The 13397-nt window shown below is 40.2% G+C and overlaps 1 protein-coding gene across 3 annotated transcripts in view; it reads left to right on the top strand.

Moving 5' to 3' along the window:
* Window positions 1–5148: 5148 nt before the first annotated feature.
* The window catches only part of PXK (PX domain containing serine/threonine kinase like), a 32039-nt gene continuing 23790 nt past the window's right edge, over window positions 5149–13397 (top strand). For all 3 annotated transcript variants that reach the window (XM_035903826.1, XM_035903825.1, XM_035903823.1), the window contains exons 1-3: window positions 5149–5169; window positions 10686–10736; window positions 11400–11447. The gene's annotated coding sequence lies outside the window, so the exon portion shown is untranslated. The remainder of the gene's footprint in view (window positions 5170–10685; window positions 10737–11399; window positions 11448–13397) is intronic.

The following is a 13397-nucleotide window of genomic DNA, read 5'->3' as shown; positions in this document are numbered from 1 at the left end:
CGTTCTGTTAAGCGGGTTCTCCCGCAGCCGCCGCAGCTCCCGGTGACGGAACCGCCTGGGGTTTGCGGGGCGCAGCCGGTGCGTGGGCTCCGGGCTGTGTCGGACTTGCGTCCGCTCTGAGGGAGGCCTTGTGCCTTCTGACCCAGTAAGTTGTGGTAATTTCTGTTTTTCCTCGGGGTCTGCTCCAGCGTTTGGAGCAGCGATGGGTTCTGGTTGCCCCATTTGGGCAGCTGAGGTGAAGTTACGTTTGAAGGGGCTGCGTTCGCCTCCGGGTCGTACCGTGCGACGGTAGCGAGGGCTGTAAAGCTGCAAGAGACGTAACTGAGGGTACAGCCCCACTTTCTGTGTTGGGGGGAGTGATGACACTCAGCAGAACGAGCCCTCTTGTGACTTTTATGCCACGGATTAATTCTTCTGGGATGTCTAGTACACACGTGCACCGCCTTTGTAAGAATTGCGCTGTCTTTGAGCATGCGGTAACAGTCCAAATTTCATAATCTCCTGTTTGCAGTTATTTTCCACTTTAAAAACTAGGCTTACTTATGGTATGACCAAGCAGTACTGTGAATCAGAGAGCTGGCTGTCGCTTCTGATTCCTGCTTTAGCTGAGAGCCGGGGATGCTGGGCTAAAAGGGAGGCCGGGGGCCCTCCAGCAGCAGGTACGCTAGCAGGAAGCACGTTTTAAATGGAGAGAGGGTGTTCCTCTGCCCCTTATACAGCCCTGATGCCTGCGTTGTCGGTTGTCTTCCTGGTTCCTTGCATCTGGTGAATACTCTTAACCTGAATGAAAATAATTGCAGGTTCACCACAGGATATGCAACTAATCTGTAGACTGTCTTATTAAATGCTCTTCCTGTAAGTAATCTGCACTTAAGAAGTGGGTTTTGTGCGAGGAACTCGCATTGACTAATGTTCCAGTCTTCCTCTGAACAGAAGTTACGTGAGAGAAATTGTCCAGAAGATCTTGTGAATCCAGCAGGCTATGGCTCTCACTTGTTGCAACTCCTATTATAAATAAAACTGACAAGGTTAATTTTCTGGCGAGCCTGATACTTTTTACCTGTTTCAATAGCCGAGGGGTGCATGTGCCAAGTCCTATGAGAAGTTGTGTAACTTCTAATACTCCCTGGTTAGCAGTCCAGATTACAGTTTCATTCTTGCTTCCATCATGCCTTATTTCACTTTTTTTGCTAGTGCAAATGACAATAGCTTTTTGTGTTCTTTTTGGCTTGCACGATTCTGGTTAGGAAAAAAGAAAAAAAGTCACAAAATTCTTTTAGAATGAGCACTTGGAAGTAAATTTTCAATCCAGACTCTGTATGTGTGCACGTTGTCTTGTCTGGATGAGTGTAATAGCAAATGTTGCTCCCCCCCCCCCCCCGCCCCCCTGTCTTTCATCTCTGTATTCTGTCAGTAACGGATGTTCAGAAAAAAATTCTCTACTGATTTGTTCTGATCTTTTGTTAATAACAGAATGCTGGAGCACTGTGCCTTTTGATTTAAAATCTGTCTCTAAGATGCATCTATTAGTAATTGTTTGTTTTACTGCAGAAGCCCTGTTGCTAGTTGAAAGATGGCTTGAAGTGTGTGTAGCACAGATGGTTTATATAGAGACAGTGTAGGATAACAAAATACAGGAAGCCATAACACAGACTTGGTGTCTTATTTGATGTAAGTCAACTATTTTGTCGGTTTGGACACTTCATCTTATGTCCCTGGTATCTGAATAATTTGTTTATTGGTGGGCGATGCTGTCCCTGATTTGAACTTCCCTGGTTTAAATAAGCCACACAAATAGATCCTTGTGTTTGAAGAGGTGTGTAAATGAAGCCCTTCTAAGAAATAAGGGTTGAAGTGCTTTTGTGGGGCATTAAGACTGTATTTTTCTTTGTGATATTATAGATGTAAGGAAGTAGGTTGTCATTAACTTAATGCTTTTTGGGTTTGTTCCTCATCCCACCTCAAAGCAGTATCTTCAAAAGCTGTAGATCTATTACAGTTCTTCATCCCAAACTAATGTTTGGAGAACTAGGCCTTCAGTGCTAGACTTGTTCTAAAGCTGAAATACAAAGGCATCCATGAATAAATGTTCTATTCTTTTCTCAGCAGTATGTATTAAGATTTTATAATAATGCTTAGTGTTGCAAAGAATTGCTTTAAACTTGTTTTTATACTTTTTCTCCCTGTAGATCATGTCTTATAAAAGCACTCATATGAAGATGATTTAGGCCCAGATTAGATGAAACTTTAACATGGCAACTGAACTAGTAATAACGTAAACCCTCTATGGGTGCTGAAAATAGCCAGTCTCCTGAATAACCAGCTAAGGAAAAGGTGAAGAATTTCAGGAAAAGCTCTGTAGATGTGGTGAAATACCACACAGAAGACCAAAGCTTGTATCAAATGAATAGTTTGCTTGTCTATTGTTCTGAGCAGCTTCTGTTAATTTAAATTTAATACAACAGACTGGGTAAGTGTAAACTTAATAGCATTGAATCAAGGGCCATTCTTGGCAGAGACTGAGTTTCTGTTTCCTGGGAATGAAGGTGAAACTAAAAAAACAAAACTGAAAACAAAACCCGAAACTACTACATATATAGCTGAATTCTCTGGAAACCTAAGAAGGGACAAAGCTAGTATTTAAAATGTTCTTTTGAGGGTTTGCACTTTTTGCTTAGTAAGAGCATGTCAACCCCCTAATAAATGTGGGGTTTAGATTGTTAGGAAAGCAACCGCAAAATTTTCAGATACGCTCACAAGGTCTTTGTGTTTCTTTCAAGTCAGCTCAGAAGTTCTTGAGTTGGAACATCTCAGCTGGTACATAGTCTCCACACTTTTGTATTGCAACAAAGAAATAGTCAGCAGAGGTTTTCTTTCTGCATATTTATTTCCAATTATAATAGAAGATGAAAATGATGCCTTTTCTTTTTTACAGAAGTTGTTTCCCTGGTTAAGTGTGTTATAAGCAGTCTGAGTTTTGTTGGAATGTACACTTACAAATAATTCTGTAGTGCAGTGTTTATGGGGTCCTTTTCATTTTGAAAACCAAATAAATTTATATTGCAGGCGCATTCCAGTGGTACCTCACTTAATAGATTGGGAATTACATGAGCAAACCCTGTCAGCTTCATTTTGTCTCCTGCTATATGCTTCAATCACTGGCACTGCCTAAGAGAGAGTAACTGTAACTGCCAGGGCACCTTTTCATGGGCATGGTTCAGTGCTCTTGGTAGGTATCTGTACCAACAGTTTTGCAGAAAATGAAGTTGTTTTGTTGCCATTGTGTTCCTTGAATTCAATGGGAATGGAATTACATCCAATATATTAAGCCATTTGCAAGTGTCTCATCTTATGCCAAATGTGCTTTGACAACAGAGGCGTTTTCAGCACTAAAGCATTAATACGTTTTGGCTATTGAACTTGCTTCATACTGCAGTATTTCATCTATATATTTGCTATTTAAAAGTGGCTTTCTTTCTAAGCCTTAAAATAGGATGCTATTTTCTTCCACAATAACCTAGACATATTCCTTAATAAGAACTGCACATCTGTACATACAAGTTTTAGAGCACTTTAAAGTAGTATACCCACTAGCAAGTTATAAGTGTACTTCTTCTGAATGTTCCTTAATTCTTCTCTGAAGTGATTTTCCTTTTCCATCCATTTCATGTTGAAATTGAAGTAGTGAAGCAGCCAATTTTGCTACAGTACATTGTTGTCTTAAAGGCATTTGGAAATGAGCAGCTGAAATAAATCCCTCTCCTAACGTACTTCCAGAGTTTTTTGTTTTCCTTAAGCAATGATGAATGTTGACACTCAAAGCTTTTAGATGAGAAAAATGTTGAAAAAGCATTTATATTTTTCCTATATTGTTCTGTGATATAAAAACGGAGGCATATGTTTCTAGAACTGTAGGATTTATTTTAAAGGCTTGTAAAGGACTTTGCACATCTGCTTTATAAGGAAATCAATCTCTACAAGGTTGCCTTCACTTTGGAAAAAACAAATCGTGATGTTACTTTTAGAGGTGGCTTTAGACAGGGAACTATTAGAGTTTACTTGTTTGAGTTTTTGGAAATGCAGTTCCTCCACTGTTCTTAATAGTATGTTGATCACCTCCCCCCACGTTCCCCCTGGCTTAAGCTCAGGAAAGATAGCTGTTTCATCACACCTAATTTTAGATATCCCAATGTCCTGGTTTCAGTTGGGATAGTGCTGTGTTTTGGATTTAGCATGAGAATAATGTTGATAACACACTGATGGTTTAGTTGTTGCTAAGTAGTGTTTATATTGGTCAAGGACTTCTCAGCTTCCCATGTTCTGCCAGGTGCACAAGAAGCTGGGAGGGGGCACAGCCAGGCCAGCTGACCCCAACTGGCCCAAGGGCTATTCCATACCATATGACATCATGCTCAGCATAGAAACTGGAGGGAGTTGGCTGGGGGACAGCGATTGCTTCTTGGGGACGGGCTGGGCATCGGTCAGCAGGTGGTGAGCGGTTGCGTCACTTGTTTTTCCTGGGTTTTGTTCCCCCCCCCTCCCCCTAGTTGTTTTCCTTTTCATTACTATTACTCTTACCTACCAGTACTATTATTTTATTTCAACTATTAAACTGTTCTTATCTCAACCCACGAGTTTTCTTACTTTTGCTATTCCGATTCTCTCCCCCATCCCACTGGGGCGGGGAGGGTGATCAAGCGTCTGCGTGGTGCTTGGTTGCCGGCTGGCGTTAAACCATGACACCCAACCTTACGGTTTCCAATGGTGAACTTGCTAAATTAGTATTGCATTTGTAGCTCCTGCAAACATTGCATTCAAACTATTAGTTGCCATATTGTACCTTAGTAAATCCATTGCCTTGAAGTGTAATTAGAGTATTTATATCAGCTACAGTATTTCCTGAAATATACTGAGTATTTTGCTTTTCTGGTGAAGGCTATGGTGATGCAGGGTACCAGAAAGCTGTTACTTCTCTTTGCTCTCTCCAGGGCTGCTCTTGTTCAGTACGTTTCGTTACATGTAAATGTGTGTCCTATTTTTTTTTTCTGCAGTCGTCCTACTTCATAGCTTTCACTTGTTGAATGGCTTACTCATTACTACCCCAGCGATACAGTGTGTGTGGAACTGTATGATGTCCCCAGACAAACATGTGCATTGTTTAAAATGCAGGTAAACACCCCTGTTGCTGCTCATACTTCAGGCGGGTTTAACGGCAGGTTGTGCAATGGCAAATAAGTACTATGCCCTGTAGCAAAGAGGTCCCTGAGTCTGAGCAGCTTTCCTGATTTTGTTGCTACTTTTCACATGGGAGATTTTCTAAATAAACATTTAAAAGAGCTTCTTAATAGAAATTGTTCCAATCCAGCCTACTTAAGCAGGGATTGTATTCATGCTTAATTAGGCTTTCCTCTCTTTAATGCTTATAAAATAAAGCCCTTTCAAACTTCTGGTTGATGTGACCTGAAGGTGACCTGAATCTCTATAATGGTTGGCTTCTCAAGCCTGTTGGATTAAACAGATGTACAGCAGAAATCTGTGGAAAAATAGACTGACTATCCTGAGCCAGAAATTTAGAGACTATTTTCTTGGGAAAACAGAATGTATTACCCAATATTGGCGAGACTCTCTATGTTTTATTATATGAATCTCCAAATTTGCCACTTGTTCTTTCCTATTTTGTCTGTGCAAAAGCCTTTCCTTCCTGTTTGCTTTCTGTTTCAAAAACTAGGAGAGATGATAAACAGCACTTGTTAAACATTTGGACATGCTTTGCTGTGTAACTTTCACCTAGGAAAGTTAACAAAATTATCTGAGCAGCTCTGAGCTGCTGATGCTGATGTTTTAACAAGTGCTGGAATACCAGGGAATAATCTTGTTGAATTTTGGGAGAAAAACATCTAAATGTTGGCTGTGCATTAAAATGGGTAAATTCGGGATAACGTTAATCCCAGGCAGTGATTGTGAAACTGTTATTGGCAAAGGATTGGAGAAATCCAGCATGGTTGTCACCGATCCATGTGGATGTTTGGAAAAGACTCTTTTTCGGAAACTCTATCCAGCACTCTGTAGTGGTAGGAAGAAGATTTTAGGAAATGGCAGCATGGAACTGGGGTCATACAGCTTTCCCTGCTCCCGACCTCCCCTCCCAGCACTGGTTTCCGCTTTCTTGACTTATTGGAGCAGCCAGGAAATGATCCCATAGGTAAAACAGCTTTGCCTTGGCATCTTTCAAAATGTATATCAAACCGCTGCTGGAATATCAAGGTTATGGCAGGAACTTAGCAGTACTGGTAGGAAGAGCAGTGGACGGACAAACCTGACCTGTGTGGGAGTCCAGAGGGACTCGGGGAGGTTGTCCTGAGGAATGGTTTTATGGCCGGTCTTGTTGGTGGCTCCTCTGTAGCTGCTGCCATTGAGCTTGCTGCTGGCAGGCAAATTCAATAGTGTGAGGTTGTCTCTCTTGTGGAAGCTGAGACCTTTCTTTGCCACTAGCAGCTGCCAGGGCTCCTTTGAAGTTGTTTGGTAAACTGAGTCATAGGAAAGGTTTTGAACCATTCATGTAGGAGTGAAAAATGCCATGGGAATTTCTGCATGAGTGTAGCTAACCCAGACCTCACTGAGCCTGGCTGTTGATCCCAGAAATTGTCAGCAGGAGTGAACTCTGCTAATTAAGAGCCCTTTCTGAAGCCATTTCCATCATATTTCCCTGTGTTAGATGATACAGCTGAACAGAAATTATTCAGAGTGTGCCTATCTGTTTGCCTTACACTTTCATGTATTTCCTATGGGCACAGTCTCAGTACCACTATCAAATCAAGCTGTCTCAGAAGAAAATTGTCCTAATTCAGATGTTTTTTCCTAAAGAAAACAGAATTTGGGAGAGTAAGAAAGGCTTTTGTGCATTTAGGCTTTTTCCTTGCAGAGTTGAAAGCTCTTCTTTGGTCCTATGGGGAGCATATATCAGTGGTGCTAATTATAATCCCGAGACAAGCTTGTTGCTGTGTGGAGGCAATAGGAAGTATCAGCTTCTCACCAAAACTCAGCATACAGTGATCTGCTGATTATGTGTAGCCATGGCAGATATTGGGAATGGTGGTGTACTTCTTATCATGGCTTTTCTACTGTAGCTCTTCTTTGGCTTTCAATCTCGTTGTCAACTTCAGGAAAAAAACCCCAGGAGACCATTTAGGCTTCTTCATTTGTTGTATTGACAAGGTAGTGCTGAGGTGGCCGATTCTTCATTATGGTCAGTGCTGATGGAGAGAGAATGTGGTGGGGACTTACCTTTTCCATACAGACAGAACTAACAACCACGTCTGGAGAGCGATGCTCTCTTCTTTCAGGTTGTGAACCTGTGATGTAGAGGGGGGGCTCTGTGCTGTATGGTGCCAAAGCAGAACTGGGTGAGAAAATGCTCGAGTCTGCGTGGAAAAAAGAGTTGTGGCCCAAATCTAGTTTTGTAATACAATCCTACTGTGAGAATGAGCTCTGAGCCCTGACAACATCACTAGGCTCTCCAGAAGAGACGACTATCGCATTGATCAGAGTGGTTGTATGCAGTAAGTGCCTTGACGGTTCTCTAATGAATTTGTGTGTTCTGCCTACCTGAGGGCGTTTTCTTGGGGTACAATAGAGAAGATTAATCACTGGATAAGGAGTAAGTGCTACAAGGGATTGAGCAATAACTCTGCTTCTTTCAAAATCGTAGAAAAGATGAATGGCTGAACATGGTGAATCATCACTGATGTGGGTTTTCAGAGAAACAGCCAACATTCCTTTGAGACTTGCTGTATAAGCAGTTGCTGCAATTTTTTGGCTGCATGTGAAGTAGCCTCTTCCTACTTCCCAAAATGGAGCAAAGATCACAAAACAGGAAAAGCGACGTTCGTGGTGAATCTGGGTTTCCAGGTGTCCCTTTAATCGGTTTCTGTCGCATGGTTTCCAAACATAATAACAGTGGTTGAATTGCAGTCAGCTCTGTGGAGTTACTATTTATGAGGACTTTGGCTTCTTGTTTTGCAGGAAAATACCGTAATTATAATTTCAAATAGGTAAGAGAAGAGAATATGGTGGGAGCATGTCAGGCTGACTTTCTGAAAAGAGATACTTTAATTCCAGTGTAATAATTATGTGTTTTGGTTTGTGACATCTTTAATTTCTGTCACTTCCAATTCAGCTGCAAGGACATGAAGGACATAAATGACTTTGGTTTTCATCCTTACTAGTCTCCAATTGGTTCTCAAGGCTAGGTGGTTCAATGTTGCTACAGATATTTGACAGCTGTTGATGATAAAGGGTATTTTAAGTGAATTTTAGAAGATGGAATAGTATTTTTGCCTGAACAGCATTGTGCTTTGGAAGGAAACTTTGGTAGATAAATGCTGGATTAGTTAGGGTTGAACACACAAGGTAATGCCATCTGATAAGTGTTGCCTTTGGCTCTTGTCTGGAATAGTCATAATTCTTGATTTAGACTACTTATTTTTCACGGTGGTAAATATTAAATGGGAATTTAATTCTACGGAGAGATTCTTTGATGTGCTCCACTTTGTTTACATCCAATAGTATATTTATGTTCTACAGTGTACAGGCTTTTAATTTCATTTAATTTGAAAGAGGAGAATTAGTTCTGTGTGGTTTTGAAGGCAACTTCCAAACCAAGAAGATGCTTCACAGTACCTGAAAGAAGTTACTAATAAATGCCTGTAGTAGATTTTTAACTGTGAAGCTGAATTTATAATACTTCATGGATCAAACACTCAATTAATTGAATTATCTAGTTAGTATGCAGGTACATGCCAGACAGAGTTATTGTTACAGAATGGACAAATTTGGCATATAAACTCAAGGGGCTGGAAATGCCTTTGTTTATTTCTTGTTTTTTCATTATTGTCTGTTCATGGTAATATGGAATGCAGCATTAATTTCAATATCTGAGAAAATTGTGCATAGTGCTCTGATCTGTTGTTTTTGTTTGTGTAAGACTCCTATTGAAGTAAGCAGTTCAGCAAAATTAGGTGGCATTTGAAATCGAAAAATTATTCAGCACTTCACATGAAATACATTTGAAAGTTTGTACCAGGGTGAATGAAGTCGTCTGTGCTGAATAACAAATGATTTATCATGTGATGCTTGCTGCACTGCAGGCAATAACTGGGTGGGTACTCATGCCTCGCTTGGCACAAATGCAAAGAGCTTTTTGCATGTTCCAGCTTCGAAATCCTGTGAGCCATGGCTTGAATTTGTATTTGGTTTAGAATTTCTAGTTCTCACTTTGAATTTTGTAGCTGCAGATGTGCAGTGCGACTGAGCGTGTTCGAATGAGGAAGCCTGAGGGATTTAGTGGTACCTTGAGCACCGGTGGTGGGTCCTGTCACCCCTGGCCAAGCACAGCAGAGAAGATGGGCATGCTTAAAAGGCACTGGGGACATAGGCCTCTCCTACAGCATCAGACCGATGCACCTGGAAGGAAAGTGTAAAAAGCATAGGTACCTGCGTTGCTTCTTCCCCCTCCTTTGGCTCTGGGTACTTACTCTCCAGTTCTCCTCAGTGTTGAGAATTGCATTTTCTCAGGCAGCGCCTTCCTTTTTGGATCTCTGTTTACATGTTTTTCAATGTAAATTATGTGGCAGTGGGATTATCTGTATAATAAGGCTTTAAAAAGAGCTGCATTTATAGAGCTTTGTGTATGCAAATGGTAAAGGAAGTATCTGTTACTACACTTAGCCCAGATTAATTTTATTCCCTTGCTAATTAAACAATATTTAAAAGGGAGATTATAGGCTTTCTAGGAAAAGGACTTGCCTCATTTATGATCTTTGAAATGTCAAAAGTGTTTTTAGAGCTGTTTTCAAACTTAAACAGAGTAGGGGGAAACAAAATCACGGCTTCCTTGAAGTATGTCTGAGTAGGTGTATGAAATACTTGGTATCTATTCTTGAGATAATTAGATAAATCTCAAACAATTATATTGCTGTATTGACCAGGTATTAGTCTACAAAAGGTACAGTGGAGCTTGAAATGAGGAGACTGAAAAGAATTGTGCTTTATGCATGTAATTGTGGTGGGAGAATTATTAATTCTTAAAAGTCATTCACTGAGATTTAGATGTATCTGCATAGCTAATATATAAATAATTAACATTAACCATGCATTATAAATGAAGAATTATCATCATGAGAAACCGATACGTTCTAGTTACTCAAGCACACCCCACAGCTTTGGTGTTAATCTTTCTTGTACAAAAATGATTAGAGGTTGGACAGCTGTAGGTATTTACTGGCATTTTATTCTGTTATGGTGGCAGCAGTAATTCCTGGGGCTGCTTGTTAGATATTGGAGGTGAGGCAAGGAGAGGTTTCTTCAGCTGTTGTTGGTAGAGATGTGTGGCAAGTATGCTCTTGCGATCTCTTTCCTTAACTAAATGAAACCGTTCAAGCACTTCACAGGTCTCCAAGCTCTTGGACTTCTCTTTGTCTTCTACTCTGTGAAGCAGAGAGAGACAGATGCTAGTGATGGGTCTGAGCAAACCCAGCTCTGACCTTCACCTAGGCACTTAAAATCTGGATCTGAATTTTCTGTTTCTGGATGTTTCCTAATTGGATAGTGGTCATATTTGGAGAAGTACTTAATAACTTTCTTCAGCTCATTAGTTCTCATTTCTAATAACTTTTTCCTTTCATTAGGAATACATAATCCGTGTTCAGAGAGGAGTTTCAGCAGAAAACAGCTGGCAGGTAATTTCTTAAACTGTGGTTCATGTAACCAAGATGTCTTTTTAGGAAGAATTTGAGAATTGTCTCTTCCTAGCTTTTTAAATTTGAGCTGGAGAGGGGAATGTTGGTTTGGAATTCAGAACATTAAATGCTTGAATACTTTTGGTCAAAAACTAAGATAAAAACAGTACCGCTGCCAGCTACAGAAGGCATGTTGTCTGCTGCTACTGTGAATATTCCAGGAAAAATGCCTGTTGTGTTACTACTGTGTGTTGGTAGGACCATAATTTTTAAATCTTAAATGCCAATTTGCCTGCCTTGGTGCTAAAATCACAGCCTTGCTGATACATGACCAACGAAACACAGAAGTAGCAATGAAGATGACTCTGAAAAGTTGTTGCCTCTAATATGGCAAAAATGCTTTGTTTGCAGACAGCTTTGCTCACCAATATTTTCTTTTTAAGTTGTTTTAAGGTAATGTTTAGAAATGTATTTTTGTTCTGGTCGAGATGTGATTAAGAACTCTCTGGCAACGTGACGTAAATCCAGCAGTTATGCATTTCTACAAAAATGATTAAAAGAATAAGATTATAAATAGGAATTACTTTTCTCTGATGGGATTTTGAAGGGTAAAATGCTAATGGGAAAAGTAATGTTTCCTGAACTTTGTCTTTTATTTTGCAGATTGTGAGACGATACAGTGACTTTGACTTGCTTAATAATAGCTTGCAGGTAACTTTCGCCCTTGATATATAAATATCAAATGTCATTTAGAAGGGTATGTTTAAAATGGCTTGTGGTATTTTTATACATTGCACTGAAGAAAAAAATACAAATTCACCGTACCTGTAAAGAGAAACCAACTTCAAATGTAACTTGAATGTATACTTTCTTCACACTTACGTTTCCTCTTGTAAAATTTCAATGTTAGTATCAACGGGACCGATTTATACAGGAGTGGAGGAAATTGGCAGATACTGAATCTTTCCCTTCAGTACTGTGACTTGTTCCGGTTTTATGTGTTATTATTTGTTCCCCCTTTGATTTGAAGAAAGCCAAGGCACATACCAACCTTACAAATTCAGCATTGAAGTGCTATGTGTCTCATTATTTATATTCATCTAAAAGCGCTACCAGATGCTACTTATCATGTGATGGTTTTCTGTATCACTGGAAAGTGTTCCGTAGTTAAACACTGGACTTACTGTGTGTTTCCTTTTCCTTTTTAGGACAATTATTTCTTTTTAGTTTGTGTGGGAAAAAGCAGGGTATATGAGTGTGTTTGGGAAAAGGGGGGAAGCAGCAGTGACTAGCATCTACGGGAGTGAAACCTGTTACTCAAGATTTCCATAGTACTATGCAAGCAAGATAAAAAATGAATGCTTCTGTGATTTGAGGATTTTTGTGACTTTGGAAATGTTTTCCCCTGTTAAATGTTGCGCGAATTCAGGAGCTTAATATTGCTTCCACTTCCTCTCCCTCCACATGCCCCCCATCAAATCAGCTATCTGCTCGATGAACCTCAGTGAGCAAAACCACGTAAGGATGTTGCACGGCGCACTCTGATAGTCTGCTATAACAGATTCCTATGCTAGAAGGTGGGTGGGGGAACAAATTAGTCATAATTTGACAGATGCAACATGGTTGCATTGTGGGATTATTTTATTGAATGTGCAGTAGGAATGTAGAAACTTTTATCATGACCTAGAAACCTCTTGTGTGATGTGCTGAATAAATGCAATACAAAGATGTCTCCTGCTCCAAAGAAATCCAAGATTTAAGATTAGATAAGCACCCAGGGGAATGCAAGGAAATGAGATGGTACTAGTCTGTCACAGTACATAGTCGTCATTGTAGTCTTAACCATAGTCAAGTCTTGACAGAGATCACAGAGAGAGAATTTTGAGTAAGTTTTAAAGGGAAGAAAGATTTCACTTTTGTAGCCACCTGTAACAAGCTCCTCTTAACTGAGGGGAATAGAATACATTAAGGCATGAAAAAGCTTTGTTACCTTCTCATTTAACTTTCAAATGAGATAGCTCTAGTAGAAAAGGTAATGGACCTTTAAGACTTACAATTTAGAAGTGGCAGGTACTGAAAGGTTAGACCTAGGTGGAAGGTCTAGAAAGTGAAGGTAAATAGGTTATGTATGGTGTAGTATAGAAGGAAAAGGCCTTTGTATCTGAGACAGAAGTGAATGATAAAAGTGGAGGGTCTGGGAAATTATTTGACAGCAACTTGCAGAGCAGGACAAGGAGGAATTTGAAATGGGAGATTTTGCAGCTATAAGATACAATGGTCTGGGACAAAAATTTCATCTGCTTGGATGGCTAGAAAAGATCAAACGGAATCATCAAGATATATATCCAACTTGGATAGGAGGGTATGCAGAGGGCAGCTAAATTAACAGGCCATGTTCATTAGCACTTGGTCTCCTTCAGTGAAAACTACTGCTCACCCCTTGGTGTTCAAACTCCTGCTTCTGCTTCCCACAGTCTGGAAAGGCAAAGATACATCTCTGCTTGGAGATAGCCTTTTCTGGCTAGTATGGAGAGCTGCCCTAAGAGGTGTAGTTCTTCATTATGTGCCCAGCAGAAGGGCAGGAAGAGAGTTTAAAGCCTCTATCATAGATGCACAGCTCTGCTTTTGACAAACACCACTGCTCCTCCGGCCTAGTTCCGC

The sequence above is a fragment of the Egretta garzetta genome, unplaced genomic scaffold (genome assembly GCF_000687185.1).
Source record: "Egretta garzetta isolate BGI_Z169 unplaced genomic scaffold, ASM68718v1 scaffold91, whole genome shotgun sequence".
Taxonomy (NCBI): Eukaryota; Metazoa; Chordata; class Aves; order Pelecaniformes; family Ardeidae; genus Egretta; species Egretta garzetta.
Note: the sequence above shows the minus strand (reverse complement) of the source record. Positions and strands in the feature narration are given on the sequence as shown.